At 34.0% G+C, this 25,914-nt stretch overlaps 1 protein-coding gene across 1 annotated transcript in view; it reads left to right on the forward strand.

Annotated features, from left to right (window-relative positions):
* LOC123654711 (atrial natriuretic peptide-converting enzyme) overlaps nt 1–25,914 on the forward strand; it is a 124,279-nt gene that overhangs the window by 90,166 nt on the left and 8,199 nt on the right. The gene's annotated exons all lie outside the window — the stretch shown is intronic.

The following is a 25,914-nucleotide window of genomic DNA, read 5'->3' on the forward strand; positions in this document are numbered from 1 at the left end:
AGACAACCCAATTTTTAATTCTCGCTCGGGATGGATATTTATATTTGTACAAATATTCCTTTCCGGTTTGATTTTTTTTTATGTCCCTAGGTCGGCAAACAAGCGTACGGCTCACCTGATGGTAAGCGATTACCGTAGCTTATAGACGCCTGCAACACCAGAAGCATCGCGAGCGCGTTACCGACCCAATCCCCAATCCCCCCAGGAGCTCTGGTAACCTTACTCACCAACAGGAACACAATACTGCTTGAAAACAGTATTATTTTGCTGTGATCTTCTGTAAGGTCGAGGTACTACCCCAGTCGGGCTGCTCCATATTTTGAGCAGGAAATTCCTGCTGTGCCCTACCTCAGTTAAAACTGATTGTCTGTCCTTGTCGGTCTCCGCACCGTGCCGTTGACGTTATTATCATAAATACCTGATAGCGATCGTTACTCATAGTAGGGAATATATCCGACAACCCGCATTGGAGCAGCGTGGTGGATTAAGCTATCCACCTTTATATATATTATATATATAATGGTGGATTAATCAAAAAAGCTATGTATTTACGCTTTTGACTATACCTTTATGTGTGTGTGTGTGTGTGTGTGTGTGTGTGTAAGTGCCTGTGAATATGTATACATGGTTGAGTTTGTGTATTACTTAAGAGAAGCCCAGAATCACTATGCGATCACTTTTCATGTTACTGAGGAAAATATTCAACACAGTTGCGCTCTGAAATACAATAATTACACTTTTCATCGTAATATTCGTGAACGTTTCTTCTTACCGTTTCAGTTTAAAAGTGGAATAAATTATACGTATAACTTCAAAACTATGAATATTCAAGTACTTGCCATACTGCCTGAGACTTTGTTCTCATATTCCGATAAGTTATGCAGCTCTAATGATATTTGTAAAATCAAATGAAAGAAATTTACTGTTTCAAATCATTGTAACGTCACTAGGTGAATTATTCAGGGAGTCAGTCAGACTGTCAACAACTGTCACTCTGTCAGTCCATCAGGGTGACAGTCAGTTGTCACCTATAAATATGTATAGCATGCGATATTAAACACGTTATGTTTCTTTTATTATTACAAAACTAGCTTTACCCGCGGCTTCGCTCGCATTGATTTTTTTTAAATAATAAGTATCTTTGTTACTTCTAATACCTCCAAGAATATGTGTACAAAGTTTCACGATGATCGGTTGAGTAGTTTTTGGCGTGAAAGCGTAACAAACAAACTTACATTACATTTATAATATTACTAGCTGACCCCGCAAACATTCTTTTGCCATATTTGTTGTTAACTCACTTAACCCCCCTTATAACTTAGGGGTATGAAAAATAGATGTTTGACGATTCTCAGACCTACCCGATATGTACACAAAAATTCATAAAAATCGGTCCAGCCGTTTCGGAGGAGTATTTTAACTAACATTGTGACACGAGAATTTTATATGTAAGATTGGGATTAGAAAAGATCTATCGCTTCTATCGCTTCAGCCTGTAATATCTCACTACTGTGCATAGGCCTCTTTCCCCATGTAGGAGAAGGATCAGAGCTTAATTCAGCACGTTGTTCCAATGCGGGTTGGCGGATAGTAGAAAAGATCGAAGCACAAAATTTAATTTTTTTCTATACTTCTTGTCTAATCTTTAAATAAGGCCGCTTCTTATAATAATAATAATACTCTTTATTGTACACCAAAAACATAAAATGAAAGATGTACAAAGGCGGTCTTATCGCTGAAAGAGCGATCTCTTCCAGACAACCTTTGGTTACAGGACACGAAATAGAAACTGCAGTTATGTATTACTTGCATTTCTATCATATCATTCAAATATTATTGAATGTACTGTGTATAATATGAAGTCCTAAAATCTTGAAATATCTTTAAGATTATTTCAACAACGTCAATAAATCACAATGAATTCCGAGACAGTAAACATAATTGCTTTATCGTCTTCCAATTAATCGTGTTCGCTCTTGTAATTAATTAATATTCTCAAAAAAAAAAATTGACGGTAAATAAAATCACGTGAAATAGTAAATTCCATGTTAATTTTATTTAATAAAAGATTATTACATTCTTCGTGTCTTAAAATTCAGCGATAAGTCAGATTGGGGGGAGGGGGTGAGGTCTTGACTTGTATAATTAATCGTTAAGCTCTTTGATTGTCAAATTTCGCGATGCCGAAACCTGAATAGATTGTAAAATAATATTTTGGAGAAATATTTGATGATATTTATGAAAGTATTGATGACATGATAAATGATAATGTACATTACAAAATAATGTGTTAAGACCATTGTCCGTCAATTTATTGAACACGCTTAGTAACCTCATAACAGACATTAGTAAATTAGTATCAAATCAACACTGCTACGTCATTGATTTTATTATTAGCTATTGTATTGCCTTTTATACATTTAGAAAAACGTAAAAAAATTAGAAGCAAATATCAATTATTAAAAAATTCCGTGGTTGTACATTTGCGTAGATTTTTATGGCTACCGTTGCACTTAAATGAGACATAAGGTAACCATTTATATTCTATATTAGATAAAATTAATATAATATGCCTGTAATATATAAGAAAATAAATAAATAAAATTCGGTCCAACGGTCTTTGTCATTTACAAATAAATATTTTCTCTTTACAATATTATTATTATTATATTTATATATTTATAGATAATTAATATAACTACAGATTTTTAAAAGGTGTCTTTGAAATGGGGGCAGTTATTTTTTAATCATATAAAAAAGTTACAATCACGTTACATCTTGTGGACAAAAAATATCTTACGCGCGTTAGTGCCAACCTTGTATTCAAATTTATGCGTGGGCCACATACGTCCCCATATTGCGATCCGTGATAAATTCGACTTATTCCGATAATCGCGTGTAATCCATGCGATAATGTCATCGAGATTTCAGCGTTGTAGAATTCACATACGTTAATGAAAAATACTTCTGTGGGGATTGCAAATCGTTAACAAAAAGTTCTTACTTTTACTACGAGGTCACAAATCTGTATAAATCTGTTTGCTGTTGCTAAGCGCATAATTCGATAACGACTCGCTCAATTCGGCTAATTTTGTTTTTTGTATGTTACTTAGGGCTCATGGAAGGTTTTAATATTTAAAATAATTGTGTTTGCACCCAAACGAAAAAAAACCGACTTCAATTACATCGACGAGTAATACAACGTAGATCGTCGAAAAAATAGTCAAGTAACTGCGCGTTATCAAAGATTACTCAAAAAGTAGTTATCAGATCTCAATAAAATTTATATGTGACCACATGACAAACATCAGCTTTCGATTAAATTAAAAATTGTCAAAATCGGTACACCCAGTAAAAAGTTATTGCAGATTTTCAAGAAGTTCCCTCGATTTCTCTAAGATCCCATCATCAGATCCTGGTTTTCTTATCGTGGTACCAAACTAGGGATATCTTCTTTCCAACAAAAAAAGAATTATCAAAATCGGTACACCCAGTAAAAAGTTATTGCGGATTTTCAAGAATTTCCATCAATTTCTCTGGGATCCCATCACCAGATCCTGGTTTCCTTATCATGGTACTAAACTTGGGATATCTCCTTTCCAACAAAAAAAGAATTATTAAAATCGGTACATCCAGTAGAAAGTTATGTGGTATAATACAACGTAGGTCGACGACAAAAGCGTCAAGTAAAAACGCATTATTAGATATAGCTCGAAAAGTAGTTGTTAGATCTCAAATAAATTTAAATGGGACCAATTGGCACACACCACCTTTCGATTAAAAGAAAATTTGTCGAAATCGCTCCACCCAGTCAAAAGTTCTGATGTAACATACATAAAAAAAAAAATACAGTCGAATTGAGAACCTCCTCCTTTTTTGGAAGTCGGTTAAAAAAATCAAAGAAAAAATTACGTGGAAAAATTTAATTTTTTCTATTAACTATTGACAAAACGAAGTCTGTCCGGGCTGCTAGTTATCAAAATATTTACACTAAGCATCCTTTTAAAACACGCAGGTTTAATGCATACCGAATGGCTGATATCTTAGTTATTTTTCAAAATCCACTCGCTTTGCTAAAAAATCAGGTGATCTGCTTCACATAGTATTCTCAAATAGTGACTTGTTCCTATGGTGAGTAAGGTAAGAACGAGCTTGGGATACTACTGGTACTGCAGGCGTCCATATGTTATGGTAATAACTGTTCGATCCACACCGTTTGTTTATTTGCCATACTTGGTAGAAAAACCTTTGCAACGAAATCATGCTGAGCTTTTTTATAACCTTTCTGTTCGTTTCAACTGGTTATAACCCGCACCTTTACTTGAATCCGCCTCTTTCTCGATCTTTTACATAAAACCTTTCAGATTTCATCCGCGGAACGTGACGTACAATGACTTGGCAACGAAAATAAGAGAAGTAATCTCTTAAACAAATAACTAAATGTATTTGAATGTGTCTCTGAAAAGATGTTGAAGAATATCTCATGTTAATTGCGCTTTTTGATAATTAAATTTATAATGAATGATTTTTTTTATTGTATTTTGTATAATATTAATACGCTGCGTTGGCGCAGCGATCTCAGTTATGGATTGAGCCTGTTGCGCTGGCGGTTGCGGGTTCAATCTCCACACATGACAAACATTTGTATTGGCCATACAGGTGTTTGCCATGGTCTGGGTATTTGTGCAGTCCTTGTGGGTCTCCCCACCGTGCCTCGGAGACCACGTTAAGCCGTCGGTCCCGGTTGTTATCATGTACACCTGATAGCGATCGTTACTCATAGTAGGGAATATATTCGCCAACCCGCATTGGAGCAGTGTGGTGGATTAAGCTCTGATCCTTCTCCTACATGGGGAAAGATGCCTATGCCCAGTAGTGGGATATTACAGGCTGAAGCGTATAATATTAATATCCTTATTACAAAAGTAAAACTTAATTTGTATCAAATTAAATTGTTACTAAATAAATAGATACGGGAAACACACGCGGTCATATACTTAAGTTGGTATCGACCGATTACTATATATCTTTTGAATATTTATGAACATAATTATTATAAAAAAAATTAAACGTTCTTTTCGCTCTCAGAATAGAAAACGAGGCCACGTGCGCCATCGACGTAAGCGCTGTCGTCCTAAAAAGAAATACACCTAAATTAATATAGATATTCCATTTGAAAAGGTGGGACGCCCACGCCTATGTCTATTATAGTACATCATTCCAATGTAATATTTAATAATAGTTTAATGACTAAATAGTTGTTCGGAATGCGCTAAAAATATATTTCGTATCGTCTCATACTTATCTTTTATTGATATATAAAAAATACTATTTTTATAACTTTTTTTTATATCATTAGGTCGGTAAACAAGCGTACGGCTCACCTGATGGTAAAACATTACCGTAGCTTATAGACGCCTGCAAAACCAGAAGCATCGCAAGCGCGTTGCCGACCCAATCCCTAATTCCTCCCAGGAGCTCTAGTCACCTTACTCACCAACAGGAATACAATACTGCTTGAAAGCAGTATTATTTAGCTGTGATCTTCTGTAAGGTCGAGGTACTACCCCAGTCGGGCAGCTCCATATTTTGAGCAGGATATTCCCTACTATGCCCTACCTCGTGTACCATCATCAAGACGATATGCTCGTTACCCACCCGAAAGCTATAAAAACATTTCTTATATCACATTGTTACATTAAAAGCAATATTTTCTAATATCATTAACCTTTAGTTATCTTCTTTATCTTCAATACCAAAAGTATCCAACAATCGATTACAATACAATGCGTTATGTTTTATAAGCCATTAGACAGATTCTTTTCTATCATAAATATCTTAAAATTTCCATTTGATACGCAAACGATCGCTTATAGCCTCACAAATTATTGATCAGACAAGCCTCTTTCAAGTTGCCGTAATCGGATTATATTTAAATAGAAATGAAATGTTCTAACGTAAAATGAAGACTATTTATATATTTTTATTACAATTTATTTTCAAATGCTATAAGTTTTTAAGCTTTCACGTTTATCTATATAAATAATCTATACATATAATAAAATGGTAGGAAAGGCAAATCTGTACATTTAATATTTTTTTTAAAGAATACTTGGGGTGTGATCTACAATTGATACCGAAGCCAAAAATATAGTTTTTAGAATTTTTGTCTGTTTGTCTGTATATATGTCCGGGATAAACTCAAAAAGTTTTCTCCATGGCGAAATTTAAAAACACGTCAAAGTTTTAAAGGTCAGTATTTAAGGTTGTATAATTTTATAAATAGTAATAAATTCCGTTAAATTTTTTATCACGTCTATATACTGGGTCATTGAGTCTGCATATAGTTGTAAATAGATGCTATTTTGTTTATAATTTATTTAAAAAATACGTGGGCATCTATCCCAATCACAAAGGATAGTTGCCCTGATTTTTTGAGGTATAGGTGCCCTTAGACTTGACGCAGAGTGATGAAAGGTATAGAATAAATAATAAATAAATATTTACACAAGGGCTAGTCAAAAACAGAAAGGGCTCTGAAATTAACTTTTCATAAATAATAAATTCATTATATATTTGTACGAGTATTTTTTATTTTATGTTCCTAAATTCGTTTTTTTTGGGGTTTGTATATTCTATTACAACCTCTCAGTGGCTCATGTAGCCATGTATGCTCCTAAACATCGAGAGTTTGCTAGTTCGATTCCCGCCCGGAAGGGGTGCTTGCATTTGTACAAATATTTCTTTCCAGTTTGTAAGTCTATTCTTTTATTTCTTTTCTCCCCACTGTGCCTCATAGATTACGTTAAGCTGTCTGTCCCGGCTGTTTTCATATACATCTGGTAGCGATCGTTACTATCTATCCCTTCATTCACCATATACAGAGTAAGTTTATATGTATAATTTTTTTGTGTCTGTTATATTTTTTATGTATTTAGGTATATTTATGTTTGGATGTTTTACTGATTCTAGCAAAACTATGCCACGAAAATATAAAAGAAAGGAAGAAATGCGAGCTCGAGTATGTTCTTGGACTATAAAAAACCTACAGTCAGCTTTCGATGAGAAAGTATGATTGTGCAATGTGCATGTTGACACTTGATATGAATATTTTAGACCAACAATTAAGAATTTATACTTTTGTTGATATATATATATATATATATATATATATATCAACAAAAGTATATATATAGTATAATCTGTGTGATATAAAAATTATATTCTAATTATAACAATGAAAAGATATAAAAAAACATAAAATTTTTTTCATTTCTATGGCCCATGTTTCTTGGAGACAATCGATGTTTTAGGAGTAGCCTAACCTAACATTTGGTTTTTGGTTTTTCGTTTACACGGTTTAAAGGGCATCTATCCTACTCACTATTTTCATGGGGAGGCAACTATCCATATAGGTAGGCATCTATCCTCAAAAAAACAGGGTTCACGAAAAGCTAATTTCTGCTTAATCTGCATTGGCTAGGTTGAAAAAAAATAGTCATAATTCAACATAAAGGATTGAGCTAGCTACATTAATAAAAATTATTCGTATAAAAATCATATTTTTAAAATTAGTTGGCTATTTCAAAAAGTGAGGCATCTATCCCGGTTTTACCCTATATAACCTACGGGGAACGAGCAGTGAACCTTTATTTCTTCAACGCATTCTGTAACAATGTGTAATCTAACGACGAATATTTGAATGTTGTTGTTATTATGTTAATAACCATGTCATAAGCTTATAATAAGCTTATATACATTATAAATAAAGACATTCTGTAGTATATTTAGTATCAGCATTGCACCCGTGCGAAGCCGGGGCGGATCGCTAATAATAATACAATTGTGTTTGCAGGTAAACTAAGTAAAGTATACTAGCGACTCACCGCGGCTTGTAACGGGTAGTCTACAGTGATAATAGGGACAGCGAAGGATGCAGGATTTTTTTTGAATAATAATAAAAAAATAAATAAATAAATATCTTATAACAGTCACATACAATCTGTTCCTATGGTAAGCAACTTAATTCTTCTGTTATAGGTAACAGCCGGCTGATATAGCTAAATATTTTTATTATATAAATATACATAGAAATGATACATATAAAAATACAAATATTACACCCAGACTGAGGTGGGAATCGAACCCACAACCAAACAAACAAACAGGGCACATAAACTGCGCCAACGGGCTAGTCTAGTAGTTGTTAAGATACAACACAAATATAACATGCAAGAATTGAATCTGCAACGACACGAGTTAATGTAACTAATGGAAGTACTGGTCCAGATCGGCAACCCACCAGAACGGGTTTAAAACATTAATTATATTAAATATCACGAAAATAAACCTTAATTTAAAACTAAAATTTCTATGACAAGAACCGCTTGAACAAAGAAACCTAATTAGCCATTCCGTTCAAACTTCTATTTAAACTTAAGAGGCCATAACTGCAGAATATCGGTTGAACAAAAACCGACCATAACGATCATTAAATAAAATTCAATTTATTTTAGAAGCATCATCCATTACCTGTAATGACGGTCATAAGAAACAGCGATTGTATTCGATCGCATCGGTCATGCGGGCGCTCGTATTTTTTACGTTAAGGTTGAGCGTTTGCTGAAAGATTGGCTTATCTAAAGCCATTTTATGAGAAGGCTTTCAGCGAAGCTTCCAGAGTCATTTAAATTAAATGCTGAGGTCTAGTGACAAATGATACTGATCTATGACTATTTAGAATGTGTGGTTACGGTAGAAAAGGATATAGCCACATAGTGTTGTAAGGACTAAGGGGTAACACAGTTCCACTATCACCTTGGAACTTAAAAAACCTTCCGATGGCGGGATAACCATCCAACTGCTGGCTTTGAAATACACAGGCCAGAGACGGGCAGCAGCGTCTTCGGTGCGACAAAGCCAACCCTGCGGTCACCAACCCGCCTGTCCAGCGTGGTGACTATGGGCAAAACACATGAACTCACGTTATTTTTGGCGTAAACTTGTGGAGGCCTATGTCCAGCAGTGGACTGTATAGGCGGTAATGATGACGCAACGTCCTATAAAGAACTCACAGCTTGGCATAGTTCTGAAATGATATTAAGTCAACACTTCAGAAAATTTCAGAAATTCGCAGATGAGGTACGTCTCGTCATGCGCTACACTTAGCAAATAAAAAACGAATTGAAAATCAATTCTTTAACATGGCTGTAACCGTAAAGCGACCAACTGATTTGCAGATACAAACCTTTATGGCATTTTTTCTTCAAGTTCCATTTTTTCCCCTTTTTTAGTTCATTCAAGTTTCAAAAAAAATATTTACATTGATATCTCAAAGGAATATTTTGCTTTGATTAATAACGTTTCAATTTCCAAGGCTGATTTTATCTGAATCAGAAAATTAAAGTTATTAAGATCAATTGTAAGTGTTATTTTGTGTGTTTTTTGGGACCATTGTCACAGGAGTAAATTCTAGTATAGGCCATTGAGAGTGAGTCGTTCATTTATTATATGGTATTGGATAACGTACTTTAACTGAGTGCGTTTAACTGAGGTAGAGCACAGCAGGAATATTCTTCTCAAAATCTGGAACACCTCAAAAGGGGCAGTACCTCAACCTACCACAGCTAAATAACACTTACGTTTAATACGTTTTTCTAAACTGTTTACGTAATTATTTGTTACTTTGAACTGAACGAAACTGAATCAGACTTAAAAAATTTCCAGTGGTGGTAAAAGCCTCGAACCCCTGTATTTTTGGAAATATGGTTGTAGTGTACATATTCTGCTACCATCGGCTGAGTTGGTGGATAATTTGTCTACCCGAAATAACGGTCTTTGTCGGTCTTCACCATTACGTTCCCTTCGACATTCGGTCAAGAAGACCCAAAGGACAAATATTCAGACTGGAAAAGAATTTGTATACCTACAAATATCTTCAAACAGGGATTGCAACTATACCCATTAGCATTAAGACCATTTTTCACACCATTCCATCGAAAGAGTTGTTTCCGAAATAACTCTAAACTTCTATAAATTTAAAGAGGAAACCAAGCGACGTTACGTTTTCATTACGTTTTCTTTGTCCAGAATCCAAAATCCAGGTCACTCTTTATTTGTAAAATATAAAGAAAAAAATTTGTAAAGTATTTTCGCAATGTCGAAGCGGAGACGATCTCGTTAAGAGTTATTAACAACTTTTTTAATGGCTACAATAATTAACAAGTTGTAAGCCGCGAAATTTGAGACTTTTATTAGAACCTACTTTAATATTTAACTCGCTTCAGGAGTTTCAGAAGATACTTTGTATAATGTCAGACTGTCAGGAGTTTGTTATTTTCAGTTATAAAATGTCTGTGAAGTATTTATAAGTTTTATTTTTGTTTTATTAAATAATGTTTTTGCAAACAAGAAGAAGAAGAAGAAGAAGAAATATACTTCATTGTGCATATTACATAACATACATCTTTAAAAATAACATTTGCAAAACAATACTATGCACAAAGGCGGTCTTATCGCTAGGTAAGCGATTTCTTCCAGACAACCTTGGGGTAGAGGAGATTTTAAAATACAAACAAACAAATTTAATAATTACCTCTAAATGATTTTTTAAATCTTATATATAAAACTCTCGTGTCACAATGTTAGTTAAAATACTCCTCTGAAACAGCTGGACCGATTTTTATGAAATTGTGTGTACATATCGGGTAGGACTGAAAATTGGCCAACATCTATTTTTCATACCCCTAAGTTATATATAGGTAAGCTTATCGAAAAACAATCTATATATAGAGGTACCTATGCATATTTAACTGTAACAGTTGGCGGTTACCTATAACATAAGTATTTATGTTGCTTACTTTACAGAACAGACGACCGTGTGTGTATATTGTAGATATGTACTTATTTATAAAAAGAAGAAGAAAGAAGAAGAAGAAGAAAGAAAAAGATGCTTAACATACAAATATATATATTTTAAATACAAGAACAAAGCTATAGATACTAGAAAGACAGTAAAAAAACGGTGAACCTACTATAATACAAAGTAAAACAAGATATTCTTATGCAAAGGCACAAGTACCTAAATATATTCTAGTACATGCACTAAGCACTCTAGAATCCTCTTCAAAGCCCTTCCTTTGAGATCAACGTATACTTAGCTCTGAGTTGTTTCAACTGAACCAATAGCTTACGCCGGATCCTTTTGTCGCATTACTCAAACTCAGTGTTACATTCACGTAGAAAGGTTGTGTGTGATATTTGTTCGTCGCCAGTTTTTGAATAGCTATCCTAAGTACAGTCTTCACGGGAGGAAGTTAGTCTTGGGGAAACGTACTGGAAAGAAAGACGCAGTCGAAAGACATTCTAATTTGTGTATTTTTTTAATATTACTCTATACTTACTTATAATGAAACTGTAATCTGTTCGATTCGGTCTATTAAATATAATCTATATATAAAAAAAATGAATGTTTGTCTGTATGTCCTTTATTAACATACATACAAACATTCATTGTGCTGTGTGGCTACGGCACTAAAGAATTTAGCCACCCCCTCTCTTCCCGTGGGTGTCGTAAGAGGCGACTAAGGGATAACAAGGTTCCTCAACCACCTTGGAACTTAAGAAGCCGACCGGTGGCGGGATAACCATCCAACTGCTGGCTTTGAAATACACAGGCCGAAGACGGGCAGCAGCGTCTTCGGTGCGACAAAGCCAGTACTGCGGTCACCAACCCGCCTGCCCAGCGTGGTGACTATGGGCAAAACACATGAGTTCACGTTATTTTTGGCGTGGGCTTGTGGAGGCCTATGTCCAGCAGTGGACTGTATAGGCTGTAATGATGATGATGATGAACATACATACATTACATAGTTCGTAAACTATGCATTCTATCATGTCATGATCTCCAGCAAATCCGCCAACCCGCATTGGAGCAGCGTGGTGGATTAAGCTCTGATCCTTCTCCTACATGGGGAAAGAGGCCTATGCCCAGTAGTGGGATATTACAGGCTGAAGCGATCTCCAGCAAAGTGCTGTGCTTGAGCCCACAAAGGTTTCTGAATTGGACCAACCAAGAAAAAAGGCGTAGCGATGCGAACATGCTTAACTTAGTATTTACAAAAAAAACGAGTGTGCTTTAGACTCTCTTTCTTTCTTTATATCTTCACTAATTTATATCTCCCTCTCAACTTCCGTTCGCCTCGCCCGATCATGCATATCGTAACGCTCTCGTTACGCATTCACCAGCCTACTCCCAAAGTCAAGCCTGCGCAAAAAAGGTTTACTTGAAAATAAATTTTTAAGGCGATATTCTTAAGACATTCGATATCAAGCGAACATTTTACGAGTATTTATTTTTGTCATTTTGGTATTTTGTATTAATATGTAAAATAAAAATAACTGTTTTCAGAAATAACTATAAGGCATGTTCTTATCCTCTCCAAATATACAGAGATTTTTTTACATTTTTATGTAATTAAATTGTTCCTTTTACAATATTTTTTCATTACAAATTCTTACAATATTTTTTATTAAAAAAAAGGGTATTAAAATTGTTATTAAGCAGAATATAAAATTTCTTTCGCCATGTTTCCGAAACCCTATAACGGATATATTGGTATTTCCTTGTGATAATCATACACAGACACAGCCACGTGCACATAAAACATACAAACACATACACAAACACACCCACGCATTCTTTTTCATCTACTCAGTTATAAATAATAATAACAACAATATTTATTTATCAATAATACTTATTATTATAATTCAACATTGAAATGATTTATTATATAATTATTATTGTTAAGTATATAAATAGAAATATATAGGTCTAGCGGAAGAGACAGACGCAAGCGCAACTCTAGCAGATCGTATTCTCTCATAAGAGATATCGTATCTGTTGTTATCACGCGAAATTTAGTTCTAAAGCAAATAAGTGTGTTAAGGCTTACGATTTCGCTGCGGGAAAACTAGTTCTAGTCGCCTTCATCACAGATCGCAACACAAAACACAGTTTTTCATTGATACAGGCTGTGGCTTCTGTGTTTACCCTCGAGCATCAGTCAAAGAATATAGAAATAGAACTAAACTCTTAGCCGTTAACGGCACTGCTATCAACTATGGAAGTGGACATCGAATATCGGAAAAGTTCCTTATCAAAAGATGTAACATGTCGACTAGCCCGCTGGCGCAGTTTGTAGTGGCCCTGCTTTCTGTGCCACGGGTTAGGGTTCGATTCCCGCCTGAGTCTGGATGTAATATTTGTATATATGTATTATTATTTCTATGTATATTTATATTAAAAAAAATATAGTTATACCAGTCGGCTGTTACCTGTAACACAAGCATTAAGTTGTTTACCATAGGAACAGACGACCGTGTGTGTATGTTATATTTATTTATTTATGTCATTAAATATTTTGAAATTGGTGCACTTTTTGAAATGGACATTGACTTATAATAATATTTTCGGTTTGTTTCTTTCACATCCATACATTTGATATTTCCAGTAATGACAATATTTCTTATATCCCACGGGAATTACGTTTTTGACAAATGGGATAAACCAATGACCTTGTGCGTAACAAGGCAAGGGTACTTTCTAGTGCTAGTCAATTTTCATCTTACACCTTCAGACTAATGGAATATGGACACAACATCTCATAAAAACTTTGGCATTTACTGTAGTAACACCAAATTAAATCCATAATATTTTTTATGAAAGCATAATAAACATACCAATTTATAACATAACCAATGAATTTTATATCGATAATAAATATTCAAAAAATTTATATTTCATTAGAAAAGACGAATTCTAAAATTATGTCCTCCATTGTAACGTGATTAATATACACTTTTATTAAATTCCTGAGAGGGTTCGCTTTGACAGCGTATACATTACTCGACCGAAGACGGCGACTCTTTACAATAGAGTACATTTACACCGCACGATATTATTTGCAAGACATTTCGACATTTGGTGTGGCACGATTTATCGTTTCTATTTATCGTACGTCTAAATGCTCTCAATAGTTTTTTTAATGTATTTTCTTGTAGTGGAGTTACAAAGTTGTAAAAAAAGTTTTATCAATAATATATACAGAAAGTTCTGTATTGTACTTTATTACAGGAGATGTGCTCGTCTCGTCGAAAACGAATTTAAGAATTTATTATGTTTTATGTCCTATATTAGCCTTTACTCGCGGCTTCGCTCGCATTAATTTTTTTTTACTAAAAAGTATCCTATGTTACTTCTAATACTTCCATAAATATGTGTACAAAGTGTCATGATGATCGGTTAAGTAGAAGTTTTCGCGTGAAAGTGTAGCAAACAAACCTATAGTCACATTTATAATTTATAATATTACATATATCTAATGACAGAAAAAAAAATAACAATAAATATAGAAAAATCCCAAACAGCTAAAACTATAGTAAATTGGATTGAACATTGACGTGACCGTCGATAATACAGTGCAATGCTATTACAGTACTCAGGGTTGGAACTTCATAGTAATGACGTAGTAGTAGGCGTTGAAGTAGCTAGATTTTGAGAAACATTTTTTTTATTTTTCGTAAAAAATAAATACATTAAAAAATGCATGTATTATATACACTACATTTACTTGCAAAAGCCCTTTGACTTGTCCGCAAGCCTAAGGCTATTCAGAAGTATACAACGAATAGTTTATAGTAAGCTCAAATGATACCCATTTTTTTTTTTTAATTTTTATACTCAATAGAAGTGTATCACTAGGCTATATTTTGTACAGTAGAAAATGTATCAACCTAAATCATGTAGCGACTGCAGTTGAAGCCACGGGCCGATAGCTAGCTTATCTATAATATTTAAATGTATCTTAAAATTATGAAATTTTGTTGTTTTCAACATTTTAATTGATACTTATCAGTCTAGAGCTCTTTAAAAGGTACTTAATTAATACGGCTAATCTCACCTCGTCCATCATAAAGCGAAATATAATAAATAACAAACAACTATTATTAAAGTCAAGTATTTAATAATGTTACGTTTACTCAAATAAATCGAATTAATTGGTAGATAATTAAAAGTCTGTTTAAGTTAATTACGAATTTTTTCTTAATAGGCTGTAGCAGGGATTTTATTTTATTTTCTTTGTTACCAAGGAAGAGTATTAGCTTTTTAACACAGTTGAGAATAGCCAATGTGGGTTCAGTTCTCACCTGGATTCTGGGTGTATATGTATATATATACACCCAGATATATATATATATATTGTAATTATGTAAGACTATATCCAAACCGTGCTGCTAACCGTGACCGTTGGCGCAACGGTCACAGCATGCATGCAGCAGCACGATCTCCTACATGGAGAAAAACTGCTTTGAAGTGGTCTTCCTTTGGTAAGTAATGTCGCTAGAGCGAGGTAGATAAGAATTGACAACGCGCTTGTGCTATTCGTAGTTTTAAAAGCGTTTATAGGCTTCGTTAATGTTTACTGTCAGTCATACCGTATGTTTGTTTGCCACTATTGCCTTGAAGGGAGTCTTAGATAGTAACAAAAACGTAATCAAACAATAAACTTAATTAGTTATTATTGTGAATTATTTATAATTAACGGATTTCTAAAATTTCAGGTGTTAAATAATAAATTACTAAAATAATTCGTTGCTATATGATATCTTAAAAGGTCAATCTGACTGTGATTTTGTATTACTAAGATCATAAATTCGATCGCTACTCGCGACCCGCTAGATCAAAATTTCGATCTAGCGGGTACATCGTTCCATAGCTTAATTGGCTAGAGCGCCGACACGGTCAGTCGGAGATGCAGGTTCGATCCCCGCTGGAACGGTCGATTTTGATATGGTATTAAAAAATGTTCAAAGAAAACTTTTTTACTGTCTACAGTAATATGACACGCAACTCTCCCTCTTTTCTCCTCTCTATATTCACTAACTCTCTAACTCTCCCTTTCTATAATCACTCAACCGTTTAGGAAACAGGATATTACTCAGAAGTTTAGTTTTTTCACTTTGAGATTAAACATTTTTCCTTGTATGGAAGTTTGTTTTTCGTAGGTATTCCCATCGGCCAGCTTACTCGCCAAATTAAGCGTGCGTAAAAAAGTTTTTACTTCAAATGGTTTTTTATCAATGATATACACTCAACAGTTCATAGGGTACCTCCCACATTACTTACAAGTTTAGTTTTTAACTTGAAAACTAAACATTCGCCCTTGTAATGTCGTTGTGTTGTTTGTATTTTTTGTAGGCGTTGTTCCTATCGTCCCTCCACTGTTATAAAACCATAGCTTTCATTTGTTTCTATATGTAACTTGTAGCCATCTGTTACGAAACCTTGAAAAAGTACTTTCCAACCCTTAGAATACAAACGCAAGGAACTAAGCACCCACCAAATAAGGACAGCAGGATTTTGTCCTATCTTGGAATTTTAATTTAATTTGTTTAATTTAATTTATTTAATTTGTTAAACTTGTTTAATTTATTTAATTTGTTTTATATAAAATAGTATTTTTTAATAAGATCACTAATTCATCTAATAAGTATTATCTTTTATTTTGTATTGTTTTTTTTAATTGATTCAAATTTTGATTTGGGCAAATTGAAATAATGACTGATGAATTTTGTATGGAATTAAATAAAAATTTATTATTATTATTTTAATTTGGTTCAATTATAGAAAATTGAAGTGGAGGAATTCATTTATTAATTATTATGTTTGAACGAATTTCCCTGCGTTTAGCAGTTGCTTATGAAATTTTCTTAATGTAGAATACATTATATCAATGTTTGTATTACGCCATAAAAGAGTAAATGATTATTACACGAACCTTGTCTAGTATCTATACAACGTAAGTGGTTACATTGTTTCGTTACTAACGGTACGGTCTTAATGATAAAATCAATACGACTTTTGGAACATAACGAAACATGTTTCTCTTTTGGGTATCGTAACTTTAGGTTAAGTCAACGAATACAGTTGAAGGAGTATAATTTCAGTTATATATCGTTACATACATGAGTATATATTGTAATAATATTAAGTCAAGTAAGTAAGAGTATTTTACAATACAAGCTGACCTGGCAAATGTTTTTTTGTCGCTAAAATCTATTAAAAAAACAGGGTCGATCGTAGAAGGGTTAAAATTTGATATTGTATGTATTCTAAATGCAAAATCATAATAAAATCAATATAAAAAATTGTCAAAAAATATATATTTAGGGGTGGGTCATCCTTATCATTTAGGGGTATAAAAATAAATGTTAACTTTTTTTTCAAATCTAAGGGTTTGTATTTCTGGTTGTTCAAACGGCGTTTTGCATCTAGCGCTTGAACTCTTAGTGATATAATTCAGCTGGCACCTTGTGAGTAAGGTAACTAAAGTCACACGAGAATCTGTTTATGTGTGTGTGTGCACTTTCGAATGCGCGTGTTCAAGTATTGTAAGATCCAGATAAATACAGCTAATAATAATAATTATTATTATTATTTATTTGCAAGAACATGGTGTTGAAGTTGTACAAGATTAACATTAGTACAGTCCAAACATGTTCTACCTTACGGTGTGCAAATATTAAATATCAATGTGGTTCAATACAATATATTTTTAACATTAACTGTAGATTATTTATTATTAAATTAATAATACATTATAAAATATATGATATAATTTCATTCTAAAACTATATAATTAATATTACCATAATTGAAAAAAAAATATTAAATTATTTATACATTATTAAAATATATGATGGTAAGGATTAAGAACCGTCGAATTATCTAAGCTCAAAATTTGACCGCTTATCAGCATAGTTTCGTTACAAAAACAAATAGCTCTAACCTATCTAACTTCAAATGCTTCTAAAGCCTAGCCTATATGATATAATTTCTTCCTAAAATTATATAAATAATATGAACATAATTAAAATGTTTCTTAGATGTCACGTTTAATTAAAGGCACAGGCAGGATAAATATAAAGCTATATGAACTACCAATTTTCGTGTAAAGATTTTCCATTAGTAAAGCGTAAGAAGCAGTGTTGTGTCATCTTAAACACTATCTTTCAGTTTCTGAGCCGTATGGTTTAAAAAACGTTTATTGCATCGTATTCAGTAAGCTTTCAAACTTATTATTTCAACACAAAATTAAACATTTAGCAACAACTTTACTAGTGACATGATCTATATGATGAGGTTACAGTCACACCTTAGCAAACCAAATCTAAGCTCAGAATATTCAATCCACAAATCGATTAAATCGACGTATAATGTATGAAACAGTAAGTAGAAATCGTTAAGATATCGTGTCGTGACATATTAATGTCACTTACCCGGGTTTTTGACAAATTTATCGCATCGTCATCGCCAGTAATCTTTTATTGTCCACCTGAGAAGCTCAGATACACCTTGGAGCATTGTTATCTCGTTTTCTTTCGTAACTCTTTAGTGACATACACTGTCTTAAAACCTTGTATTGCTTGAGGATTTTATGTAGTTTATATAAGGCTCTGCATTGTGTTACTAGATTTGTGGTTTGGTTTTAGTCTCATAATTTCTTATTCTGTGGCTTAGGTATAGCTTGTTCGTATCCTGGATCATCGGTTAGTTTTATAAGAAGCCTCATTGCAATAGTATCTACCGTACTGTGATCGTTAATTTACATGCTATGATTTTAATTGAACAAGCTGATTCATTGCAAGTTAGCGAAAATGTGTCTCTTAATATTTTGATCTCTTTCGATTTCCCTGGTGTTGCAAGTGGCCTACGGTAGTAAGAGTACAAGAGTACAAGGTTACAAGAGCTCGTTCGCTATCCTACTGTTAAAAAAAACTGTGATCCACGAATAGTGAAACAGTAATTTTAATTTAACAAAACAAGCGTACGTCTGACCTGATGGTAAGCGATTACTGTAGCTTATAGACGCCTGCAACACCAAAAGCATCGCAAGCGCGTTGCCGACCCCAACCCCAGTTACCCCAAGAGCTCTTCTCACCTTACTCATCAACAGGAACATAACACTTCTTGAAAGCAGTATTTAGCTGTGATCTTCTGTAAGGTCGAGGTACTACCCCAGTCGGGCTGCTCCATATTTTGAGCAGGAAATTTCCGGCTGTGCCTAACCTTAGTTAATTCTCTCTCTTCATATAAATTTTGTCCATTAAAATTTGCGTATTCCATTTTACAGTTTCTACATAATATACAAATATAGAAGCTTAACTACTAGTTAAATAACTAAAGGCATTAGAGAGAGCTATGGAGATAAATTCCTTTGTTTATATCAATGAATCCAAAACTGTTCAACAAAGCTACGCACACCGGCTTAGTTGCATATATTTAAACATATTAGCCGCTCGAGCACCTGATACACTGCATAATTACTGCTGCAATAATATTAACTACGCTATTAATGTGGATATATGTAGCTAGGAATCGTTATATAACTATATTAATGCATATAATAATTAAATCAAATATAAACACTTATCACTTTACTTTTTTGTTATCGCTGGACTAAAATAGCTAGGCATAAAATAGTTAGTCCGCCATATTGGATTTAGAGTGACGACACTTTATTCGAATTGTTCTTAGCAAGCCCATTCGTTTGAAACCCATCTTTTAAATATGCATTAAGAATAACTAGTCCGTCATCTTGGATATGCCGCCATGTTGAATCTAGAATGACATCACAAAGTTAACCGTGCATTGTCATCCAAATTGAACTTGTATACAAAATTTCAGCTAGACTGGTTGAAGATATCTGCATCAAAATTGAGTTGCAAGATTTCACCCCAACCAATTTACAAATAAACAACATTAATACATACACATTGCAAGTTAAATAAAAGCTTGTAATAGAGTAAGGTTATACACACTTAACGAAGGACAAGAAGATCGTCACCTTCAAAAAAACTAACAGTATATCATAGTAAAAATTTCAATATGCAATTTAAAAATTCTTAAATAATAACGTTAGGTACATAACAAACTTTGGTAATGCACCCAGTGTTATTCAGAAACCTTAAACTTATTACGATATTGTAATATCTTCTAATATATAAAATTCTCGTGGTTTGTAGTTAAACTCCTCCGAAACGACTTGACCGATTCTCATGAAACTTTGTGTGCATATTAGGTAGGTCTGAGAATTGAACAGCATCTATTTTTCATCCCCCTAAGTTATGAGGGGGGGTTTCGGGGTTTAATAACATATATGGCAAAACAACGTTTGCGGGGTCAGCTAGTATACTTTTAATAAGACTACAGTTCCAGATTTGAACCCATATTTTGACTTTCATTTTATAGTTATGACTAATATTCGACAACCAGCACTGGTGAATTAAGCTCTGACACTTCTCCTACATTGAAAAAGAGGCCTAAGGCCAGCAGTGGGATGCTACAAGACTGAATCAATTAATCAAAGTCTGGTGATGGAGGACATAGTCGATAATAAAGCTAAAACCGCATTTCCGATTTTACTTTGCCAGTATATCTAAAATTTGATTGTATGTCATGTAGTAACAAAATGACATTGGGCATGATTAATAGTTTACACTACGAGGAAGGTTTCTTTGGGAGAGATGGCGAAGACCAAAGTGTGTACTTAGTTGTAATTCATTAACGTTTAGTCCAATTTAGTTCATTATTGAAGTAAAAACTTCTAGCGTAGCTAGTAAGTTAGGCTGATCCGTCACGCTCCGAGGTGAAAGGCTCGATCGGGTAAACTCGGGACTTCTTGAGTTATTGCTTGTTGCGATTGCCGATGATGTTTTCACTTCTGCCGTGCGGTCTTAAGCACACACTCAATTTCTTTTTCATTAGAAATGATATAATCCAAATATTATCCCACAAATATTTCAGACATTCACGATGAGCACTTCAGATATATATTCATTTATTTATTTACTTAAATAGGATACCAGTACGCATGATAACATTTTTGTAATAGAAAATGCAAATTAATTCTGATGTGTGCACCTTTGTACGTGACACAGCCTTCATATGTTAAAGCTAGTCAGATAACAATAATATTATTTTTTAAATATTTTTTTTAATTAATTAAATGTAAATGAACAAAGGAATGCGAGATAATTCAAACAATAGAAAAAACAGACACAAAAATAACAATAATAAACAATAAAAACTCGGAATACCAAAAGATGTAATTGCAGTGCTGAATTATTCTTCTTATAGTTTCACAATATGCTTAAATTGCATTTCAATTTAGATAACAAGTAATTAAGATCTTTTTGGATTATAATTAAGCCCAACCTTTACTAAAAAGAGAAATAAATACATTTTCTTGTAATGAAGTAATTTTATCTTTTAATGAAGGTTATATAAAAGATTGTAAATAACAATTACGACAAAAAAAAAGTATGGCTTAAAACAACACAGCTTTATCCTACACCTGACGCGTTTATAAAGCGACCATTCAAGACAGGACAGACGCAAGAACATTTATTTAAAAGAACCAAAATTTCTACATGTAAATTAACATGACTTTGCAAATGGAATGTGCTTAAAATTGGAGTTTTTATGGCACATGGCCCATTGGTCATATGGTACATTTACCGTGTAGGCTATACAGACGCTTACTATCTGGGTATTTGTGTTTACATGGTACATGCAAGTCAAACACAAGTTAAGTCAGGAAAGATCTTGTGTGGGATGTTGTATGAAGGACTTTTGAAGGTGTTGGGTTAAAAGCAATTATTTATTCATATATTAATAGTACGAGTAAATGGGATATTCACTGCTAGCCAAAGTGATTGCACCAGGTGACACAACTACAAGAATCAAAAAAAGTAAAAAACTTGTGTACCTACTTAAGACACAATAAAGTTTTACTTATATAAATCTTAAAAATTTAAACATATCGTAAAATAAATGTAAAAAAAGTAAAATTAATTAATTAAAATATTGGCAGTATTTACGTAATAATATTTATACAATGTCTTATTTTGTCTTGCGACGGTCGTAGCCTGTATGGCGACGTTTATGGGATATAATTAAAGTTTCTATAATACCGACGGGTCCAGACGACAATTAAGTAAAACAGATTATACCACGAGAACTCGTCATAAAGTCGCTCCAGGCGGTAAGGACAGATTTAAACGCCGAGACATGCCTTAACCGAGATTATATTCAAAGTTATAATTCAATATTTTGTTTCTATGAAAATAAATGTTTGCTTGTTTTTGTTTTGGTGGATGGATTTAAGTAAGGTTTTGATTAAAAAACAAATTGTTTATTATTGAATTATTTTTTTTGTTAAAAATATGATAAAAATACTTCAATATTCAGTCTTATGATGTACTTCACACGTCATTCTGTTGTCTGTGTTCATGATTCTGGCAAAAGATAGACTAAAGCAAAGTGATACATAATCGTATAAAAAATACGGACAAATATAAACTTTTGGGGAAGTGAGGAACAACAGGGTGTATAGTCCCCCATACACCATCGCAAAGGGCGGATCCTCCGACCAGGCGGTTGTTGTCTGGTGGGCTACTGCCTTCAATGGTTGTTGTCGGGTTCTTTTACATATGTTTAATCGCTCAAAAAACTTCAACATCACGATGTAGGTGTTACTCAGTTCAATACGTCAGTTTGTATGTGGCGCGATAGATGTCGCCACTAACTATTTTTAATAAGATAAAATTCTATGAAGCTTTGAAATTACTATGTTAAGTAGTCTAGTCTACTAGTATGTATGTATGTTTAACTGAGTATGTATGGCACAGCAGGAATTTCCTGCTCAAAATATGGAGCAGCCCGACTGGGGTAGTACCTCGACCTTACAGAAGATCACAGCTAAATAATACTGTTTTCAAGCAGTATTGTGTTCCTGTTGGTGAGTAAGGTGACCAGAGCTCCTGGGGGGATTGGGGGTAGGGTCGGCAACGTGCTTGCGATGCTTCTGGTGTTGCAGGCGTCTATAAGCTACGGTAATCTCTTACCATCAGGTGAGCCGTACGCTTGTTTGCCGAACTAGTGATATAAAAAAATGTTGATTAATCTGCTTGTTTGGGTATCTTTATATTAGGACTTTGATATTTTTTTCAGCGGACTTTCCTTCGTCTAGTGGTGCGTTTTTGTCGCCAAAACACCGACGGTTTGCGGGTTCGATTCCCGCTTGGAATGGATATTTGTATTTGTACAAATATTTTTTCCGGTGTGGATTTCTGTTCTTGTGGACATTATACCTCGGAGAGCACGTAGAGCAGTCGGTCCCGGTTGTTATCATAAATATCTGATAGCGATCGTAACTCATAGTAGGGAACATATCCGCCAACACGCAGTGGAGCAGCGTGGTGGATTAAGCTTCAAGCCTTCTCCTACATGGAGAAAGAGGCCCAGCAGTGGGATGTTACATACTGAATCGTTTGGTTTTTTTCGGGATTTCCTTTATTTGACTGTGTTTTTTTACTGTAATTATCTAACTGCGTATTTACTGCGTAGTTACGTGTTGTATAAAGAACTCACTATAGACGGCGCCGCGGTCGCTTAGACTCGAATATAAGCTCATCATATCAAAAATGTCGATCTAACGGGTACCTACATCGTTCTATAGCTTAATTGGCTAAAGCACCGACACGGTCAGTCCCCATCAGGTCAGTCATGCAGGTTCGATCCCCGCTGGAACGGTCGATTTTTGATATGATAATGGTATGTGTTTAAAATTCCGTAATGTGTGGGTAACACAAAAATAAATAAGTTCGCATTAATATACAGTACGTTTGAAAACGTAAATTAAATTTTATACATAAGTATTAGAATTAAAAGGATAACAAGTAGCTATCTAGTTTGATAGACGCCATTCAAATCGCACGAATATTCTAAATTAAAAATTTCAATAAAAAAATACAGATATTCGAAAAACAATATCAGATCGTTTCGGTAAGGATTTGTAAATTTTAATTTCGAAAAAGGCCGACAAGGTGATTTAAGTAGAGGCCACGACGAATGATTTTAAATTTCCAACCACGTAAAAATCTGCCGAGTCAGTTTGAGATTAATTATATTACGCCGTGAACGTTTCAGGACAAGTTCCCTTTAATGGACTCCATTTTCAGTTAAATCGAGCCTCTGTTTAGTTGGGTTATTTCAACATTCTAAACGGTGTACTGAATTCGTACAGAATTTCTATGAATATTTTGAAAATTGTTCGTTGTTAATAAATGAGTGTTTTTGGAGTCAAACTTCTTTATTCATACGCCTATGAGGGTGAATTTCTTAAAGATGAGACGCAATATAAAAAAAATAATATTAACGTCGCGAAGATGTGCAACGCTTTTGTCGAACAACAGAGGCACCTAGTGTGTACTATAGAAACTACAAAGGTTGTCACATTAATATCAGTAGTATTACATTGTAAACTAACTAGATGGTGCTGGAACGGAAATATAAAGCTTTTGTGTAAATATAAAAGAGACAAAAATTAGTTTGCCAAAGATATTTCACTTCTTTCACGTGTATCGCTATCAGGTATACATGATAACAATCAATTTGGAATGACGGCTTAATGTGCTTTCCGAGGCACGATGGGGAGACCCACAAGGACTGCATAAACAGCCAGATCACGGCAAACATCTGTATGGCCAACACAAATGTTTGTCATTTACGAGTATCGAGCCAGCAACCGCCAGCGCAACAGCCAATAACAAGTGCCGTGACCGTTGCGCTAACCTTAGTTACATCACCATCATCATCATCAGCACTACAGCCTATTGCAGTCCACTGCTGGACATAGGCCTCCACAAGTTCGCGCCAAAAATGGCGTGAACTTATGTGTGTTGCCCATAGTCACCACACAGGGCTGGCTTTGTCGCACCGAAGACACTGCTGCCCGTCTTCGGCCTGTGTATTTCAAAGCCAGCAGTTGGATGGACATCCTGCCATCGGTTGGCTTTATAAGTAAAGCAAGTAGTATCAGCAAGGTGGTAGTGGAACTGGGTTATCCCTTAGTGTCGCCCCTTACGACACCTACGGGAAGAAAGGGGGTGGCTATAATTCTTTAATGCCGTAGTCACACAGCATAGCTTCCATATCATACCTTCACCTTAGGTTGCAAGTTAATTTCCTACAGTATTGTGTTTTCTTGTGGTGTAGGTTTGTGATTTAAACTAAAAACTGTACTGTTTATTGTAAGCGCTGCTAATTGCATACAAATATTAAATATTAAATTAAATAAAAATATCAGTTAAAAGATTTGCGGTTTGCAATTTGGTATTTATTAGCCAAAATATAAAACACCAATAAATGTTACAGTGGCCGGGCAGTGAAACATCTTTAAAATATTTGAAAGATAAATTTTTCAAGCGCTTAGTCGAAGTTGACTAATATTGTGCTACTCAGTTAAATCTTTTATTTTTTATCTGCACTGGCATTAGGTAGCTGAAAGTAATCAACTGTAATAAATTTAGAATGTACTAAATTGAGCAACTTGTTCGTCTTTCGCCAAAGTCGATTACAAACTTAAAACTATAAGTTTATTTAATCTAAATAAATAAATTTTTTTTTTAATAATATTAACATTATTAACTAATTGTTTTCAATCAGATCTTACAAGAATTTTACTATTTGCTCCTCAATTGTAGATTTTAGCCATGTTTTTCTACTCTCTTTCACTGATGCTAGACAATGAACCACGTTCTTTTAAGGTCTGCGTGTTTATCTTCTATTAGTGATCGCCCAGTGGTCGAAATTCAACGATAATTAATTTAAATTAAGTTTGAACATTAAACAAAAGAGTATATTTGCACGTGTGTGTGTGTGTGTGTTTGTTAAGTAATGCTTTTTTTTTATTAAATCAATGTACTTTTAAGCATAATTAAAAAATATATTGGCTTTCTGCATTACTTCTCTATGTATGTATAAGTGTGTAAAATTTCATACTATTT

This window comes from Melitaea cinxia, chromosome 1 (assembly GCF_905220565.1).
Source record: "Melitaea cinxia chromosome 1, ilMelCinx1.1, whole genome shotgun sequence".
NCBI lineage: Eukaryota > Metazoa > Arthropoda > Insecta > Lepidoptera > Nymphalidae > Melitaea > Melitaea cinxia.